Source organism: Oncorhynchus nerka, linkage group LG27 (genome assembly GCF_034236695.1).
Source record: "Oncorhynchus nerka isolate Pitt River linkage group LG27, Oner_Uvic_2.0, whole genome shotgun sequence".
NCBI classification, from domain to species: domain Eukaryota; kingdom Metazoa; phylum Chordata; class Actinopteri; order Salmoniformes; family Salmonidae; genus Oncorhynchus; species Oncorhynchus nerka.
The window spans coordinates 99,438,748-99,445,472 of NC_088422.1; positions in this window are offsets into that span (position 1 = coordinate 99,438,748).

The following is a 6,725-nucleotide window of genomic DNA, read 5'->3' on the forward strand; positions in this document are numbered from 1 at the left end:
TCGTGCACAGTCGGTACAATTTTTTAAAAAAGTTTGAAAACATTGATACTATTTAAATGGCAATACATATAATATGGATGGTGTCTGGATTTGTCTTGGACTGTACAGAAGTACAGATCTTACAAAGGTTTTTTACATTTTATTCGGGGCTTCATGTATACTATGGGTGAAACCAACATCCGGGGGCTGTTCGCGTCATGTTCCGCTCCAAGTGACACCAGCCAATTCATGCCATCTGAAATATTTACATCTGATGTGTGAAAAGGATTGAGTGATATCCACCCTCATGTTATGTACTATATACAGTCCATACAATAGAAGTGACTGTTATACAATCAGTCAAGTAATCAGTGGTGGAAAAAGTACTCAATTGTCATACTTAAGTGAAAGTAAAGATTACTAGTCATTTTCTATTAAGTTAAAGTCACCAGGTAAAATAATAATTGAGTAAAAGTATTTGGTTTTAAATGTACTTAAGTATAAAAAGTCAATGGAACTTCTAAAATGTACATAAGTATCAAAACTAAAAGTATAAATAATTTCAAATTCTGTATATTAAGAAAACCAGAAGGGACCATTTTTTTAAATGTATTGTCAGATAGCCAGGGGCACACTCCAACACTCAGACATCATTTACAAGCGAAGCATTTGTGTTTAGTGAGTCCTCCAGATCAGAGGAAGTAGGGATGACCAGGGATGTTCTCTGTTTAGGGAGTCCTCCAGATCAGAGGCAGTAGGGATGACCAGGGATGTTCTCTGTTTAGTGAGTCCGCCAGATCAGAGGCAGTAGGGATGACCAGGGATGTTCTCTGTTTAGGGAGTCCTCCAGATCAGAGGCAGTAGGGATGACCAGGGATGTTCTCTGTTTAGGGAGTCCTCCAGATCAGAGGCAGTAGGGATGACCAGGGATGTTCTCTGTTTAGTGAGCCTGTCAGATCAGAGACAGGAGGTATGACCAGGGATGTTTTCTGTTTAGTGAGTCCTCCAGATCAGAGGCAGTAGGGATGACTAGGGATGTTCTCTGTTTAGTGAGTCCACCAGATCAGAGACAGTAGGAATGACCAGGGATGTTCTCTGTTTAGTGAGTCCACCAGATCAGAGGCTAGTAGGGATGACCAGGGATGTTCTCTGTTTAGTGAGTCCTCCAGATCAGAGACAGTAGGGATGACCAGGGATGTTCTCTGTTAGTGAGTCCTCCAGATCAGAGGCAGTAGGAATGACCAGGGATGTTCTTTTGATAAGTGTGTGATTTTTGACCATTTTACATTCAAAATGTAACAAGTACTTTTGGGTGTCAGGGAAAATGTATGGAGTAAAAAGTACATTAATTTCTTCAGGAATGTAGTGAAGTAAAAAGTAGACAAAAATATAAAAATAGTAAAGTACAGATACCCCAAAAAAACGACTTAAGTAAAAATACATGAAAGTATTACTTACGTACTTCACACCACTGCAAGTAATACAGGTCAAGACAGATGATGCATGTATCAACAGTCCAGACCCAAAAAATAATCTTGGTTAGAGCGCCAGCACACCAAACTATCAAGTTTGACCTACTTGTGATGCTGTAGGTCTATGAGTCTATGAATGGTGCATTCGGAAAGTATTCAGACCCCTAGACTTTTTCCACATTTTGTTACATTACAGCCTTATTCTAAAATGAGTTTGTTATTTTTGATCCAATCTACACACAATACCCCAAAATGACAAAGCAAAAACAAGATTTATAAATGTGCTAATTTATTACAAATAAAAGATACCTTAAAATGTACATAAGAATTCAGACTATTTGCTATAAAATTCTTAAATTGAGCTCAGGTGCATCCTGTTTCGTTTGATAAACGTTGAGATGTTTTTACAAGTTGGAGTTCACCTGTGGTAAATTCAATTGATTGGACATGATTTAGATAGGCACACACCTGTCTATATAAGGTCCCATAGTTGGCAGTGCATGTCAGAGCAAAAACCAAGCCATGAGGTCAAAGAAATTGCCCGTAGAGCTCAGAGACAGGATTGTGTTGAGGCACAGATCTGGGGAAGAGTACCAAAAAATGTTGTCAGCTTTGAATGTCCCCAAGCACACAGTGGCCTCAATCATTCTTAAATGGAAGAAGTTTGGAACTACCAAGACACTTCCTAAATCTGAGCAATCTTCTACTTCTGGGTTGGAGCGAGCGGTCGCATCCGAGCGCTTCGGTCTGCAGGTAGTATAACTTTTCATTACATTTCATTATAGTACAACGGTTTGATTTGTCTAATCTTAGCAATTTCTTCTTAGCTAGCTACATAGCCGTCTTTGCATCAAAGATAATTGCGTAATTATCGTATTTCGTCGTCCTAACGTAGTCTACACTGCTATCTGCCCAGCAGCTAGCCAGCTAGCAAACGTCCACCGTCTTCCGAATACCAGCACTGTAAAAAACTACTACACTCAACTGAACGACTTGATTAGTGTAGTGTTAGCTAGCTACATAGTTGTCTTTGCTGTCTTCGTATCCAAGATAATTGTGTAGTTTAGAGTGATTATCTTAATTTACCGAGGTTAGCTAGCCAGCTATTTGTCGTCCTTAACGTAGGAGACACTGCTAGCTAGCCAACAGCTAGCCAACGTCTACCGAATAGAACTTCCTCACTCGACAACCCGGTCGCATTCGCTCCACAGGTAGTATCACATTTTCATTTCATTTCATTACAGTACAACGGTTTGATTTGTTTGATCGTAGCTAGCTACATAGCTAGCTACATAGCCGTCTTTGTATCAAAGATAATTGTGTAGTCTAGAGCGATTTTCTAGGTTAGCTAGCCAGCTATTGTCGTTCTTTTAACGCAACGTAACGTAATCAACACTGCTAGCTAGCCAGCTAGCCCCCGAATAGCAGCACTGTCGAAACTATCACACCCAACGGAACGACTTGATTAGTGTAGTGTCAACAACGCAGCCACTGCCAGCTAGCCTACAAAGTCAACAACGCAGCCACTGCCAGCTAGCCTACTTCAGCAGTACTGTATCATTTTAATAATTTTAGTCAATAAGATTCTTGCTACGTAAGCTTAACTTTCTGAACATTCGAGACGTGTAGTCCACTTGTCATTCCAATCTCCTTTGCATTAGCGTAGCCTCTTCTGTAGCCTGTCATCTATGTGTCTGTCTATCCCTGTTCTCTCCTCTCTGCACAGACCATACAAACGCTCCACACCACGTGGCCGCGGCCACCCTAATCTGGTGGTCCCAGCGCGCACGACCCACGTGGAGTTCCAGGTCTCCGGTAGCCTCTGGAACTGCCGATCTGCGGCCAACAAGGCAGAGTTCATCTCAGCCTATGCCTCCCTCCAGTCCCTCGACTTCTTGGCACTGACGGAAACATGGATCACCACAGATAACACTGCTACTCCTACTGCTCTCTCTTCGTCCGCCCACGTGTTCTCGCACACCCCGAGAGCTTCTGGTCAGCGGGGTGGTGGCACCGGGATCCTCATCTCTCCCAAGTGGTCATTCTCTCTTTCTCCCCTTACCCATCTGTCTATCGCCTCCTTTGAATTCCATGCTGTCACAGTTACCAGCCCTTTCAAGCTTAACATCCTTATCATTTATCGCCCTCCAGGTTCCCTCGGAGAGTTCATCAATGAGCTTGATGCCTTGATAAGCTCCTTTCCTGAGGACGGCTCACCTCTCACAGTTCTGGGCGACTTTAACCTCCCCACGTCTACCTTTGACTCATTCCTCTCTGCCTCCTTCTTTCCACTCCTCTCCTCTTTTGACCTCACCCTCTCACCTTCCCCCTACTCACAAGGCAGGCAATACGCTCGACCTCATCTTTACTAGATGCTGTTCTTCCACTAACCTCACTGCAACTCCCCTCCAAGTCTCCGACCACTACCTTGTATCCTTTTCCCTCTCGCTCTCATCCAACACTTCCCACACTGCCCCTACTCGGATGGTATCGCGCCGTCCCAACCTTCGCTCTCTCTCCCCCGCTACTCTCTCCTCTTCCATCCTATCATCTCTTCCCTCTGCTCAAACCTTCTCCAACCTATCTCCTGATTCTGCCTCCTCAACCCTCCTCTCCTCCCTTTCTGCATCCTTTGACTCTCTATGTCCCCTATCCTCCAGGCCGGCTCGGTCCTCCCCTCCCGCTCCGTGGCTCGACGACTCATTGCGAGCTCACAGAACAGGGCTCCGGGCAGCCGAGCGGAAATGGAGGAAAACTCGCCTCCCTGCGGACCTGGCATCCTTTCACTCCCTCCTCTCTACATTTTCCTCTTCTGTCTCTGCTGCTAAAGCCACTTTCTACCACTCTAAATTCCAAGCATCTGCCTCTAACCCTAGGAAGCTCTTTGCCACCTTCTCCTCCCTCCTGAATCCTCCTCCCCTCCTCCCTCTCTGCAGATGACTTCGTCAACCATTTTGAAAAGAAGGTCGACGACATCCGATCCTCGTTGCTAAGTCAAACGACACCGCTGGTTCTGCTCACACTGCCCTACCCTGTGCTCTGACCTCTTTCTCCCCTCTCTCTCCAGATGAAATCTCGCGTCTTGTGACGGCCGGCCGCCCAACAACCTGCCCGCTTGACCCTATCCCCTCCTCTCTTCTCCAGACCATTTCCGGAGACCTTCTCCCTTACCTCACCTCGCTCATCAACTCATCCCTGACCGCTGGCTACGTCCCTTCAGTCTTCAAGAGAGCGAGAGTTGCACCCCTTCTGAAAAAACCTACACTCGATCCCTCCGATGTCAACAACTACAGACCAGTATCCCTCCTTTCTTTTCTCTCCAAAACTCTTGAACGTGCCGTCCTTGGCCAGCTCTCCCGCTATCTCTCTCAGAATGACCTTCTCGATCCAAATCAGTCAGGTTTCAAGACTAGTCATTCAACTGAGACTGCTCTTCTCTGTATCACGGAGGCGCTCCGCACTGCTAAAGCTAACTCTCTCTCCTCTGCTCTCATCCTTCTAGACCTATCGGCTGCCTTCGATACTGTGAACCATCAGATCCTCCTCTCCACCCTCTCCGAGTTGGGCATCTCCGGCGCGGCCCACGCTTGGATTGCGTCCTACCTGACAGGTCGCTCCTACCAGGTGGCGTGGCGAGAATCTGTCTCCTCACCACGCGCTCTCACCACTGGCGTCCCCAGGGCTCTGTTCTAGGCCCTCTCCTATTCTCGCTATACACCAAGTCACTTGGCTCTGTCATAACCTCACATGGTCTCTCCTATCATTGCTATGCAGACGACACACAATTAATCTTCTCCTTTCCCCTTCTGATGACCAGGTGGCGAATCGCATCTCTGCATGTCTGGCAGACATATCAGTGTGGATGACGGATCACCACCTCAAGCTGAACCTCGGCAAGACGGAGCTGCTCTTCCTCCCGGGGAAGGACTGCCCGTTCCATGATCTGGCCATCACGGTTGACAACTCCATTGTGTCCTCCTCCCAGAGCGCTAAGAACCTTGGCGTGATCCTGGACAACACCCTGTCGTTCTCAACTAACATCAAGGCGGTGGCCCGTTGCTGTAGGTTCATGCTCTACAACATCCGCAGAGTACGACCCTGCCTCACACAGGAAGCAGCGCAGGTCCTAATCCAGGCACTTGTCATCTCCCGTCTGGATTACTGCAACTCGCTGTTGGCTGGGCTCCCTGCCTGTGCCATTATACCCCTACAACTCATCCAGAACGCCGCAGCCCGTCTGGTGTTCAACCTTCCCAAGTTCTCGAACGTCACCCCGCTCCTCCGCTCTCTCCACTGGCTTCCAGTTGAAGCTCGCATCCGCTATAAGACCATGGTGCTTGCCTACGGAGCTGTGAGGGGAACGGCACCTCAGTACCTCCAGGCTCTGATCAGGCCCTACACCCAAACAAGGGCACTGCGTTCATCCACCTCTGGCCTGCTCGCCTCCCTACCACTGAGGAAGTACAGTTCCCGCGCAGCCCAGTCAAAACTGTTCGCTGCTCTGGCCCCCCAATGGTGGAACAAACTCCCTCACGACGCCAGGACAGCGGAGTCAATCACCACCTTCCGGAGACACCTGAAACCCCACCTCTTTCAGGAATACCTAGGATAGGATAAAGTAATCCTTCTCACCCCCCTTAAAAGATTTAGATGCACTATTGTAAAGTGGCTGTTCCACTGGATGTCTTAAGGTGAACGCACCAATTTGTAAGTCGCTCTGGATAAGAGCGTCTGCTAAATGACTTAAATGTAATGTAAATGAGAAGGGCCTTGGTCAGGGAGGTGACCAAGAATCTGATGGTTACTCTGACAGAGCTCCTCTGTGGAGATGGGGGAACCTTCCAGAAGGACAATCATCTCTGTGGCCAGACGGAAGCCACTCCTCAGTAAAAGGCACATTACAGCCCGTTTGGAGTTTGCCAAAAGGCACCGAAAGGATTCAGACCTTGAGAAACAAGATTCTCTGGTCTGATAAAACCAAGAATTAACTATTTGGCCTGAATGCCAAGCATCACGTCTGGAGGAAACCTGGCACCATCCCTACGATGAAGAATGGTGGTGGCAGCATCATGCTGTGGGGATGCTTTTCAGCAGCAGGGACTGGGAGACTAGTCAGGATCGAGGGAAAGATGAACGGAGCAAAGTACAGAGAGATCCTTGATGAATTCCTTCTCCAGAGCACTCGGGACCTCAGACTGGGTCGAAGGTTCACCTTCCAACAGGACAGCAATCCTAAGCACACAGCCAAGACAACGCAGGAGTGGCTTCGGGACA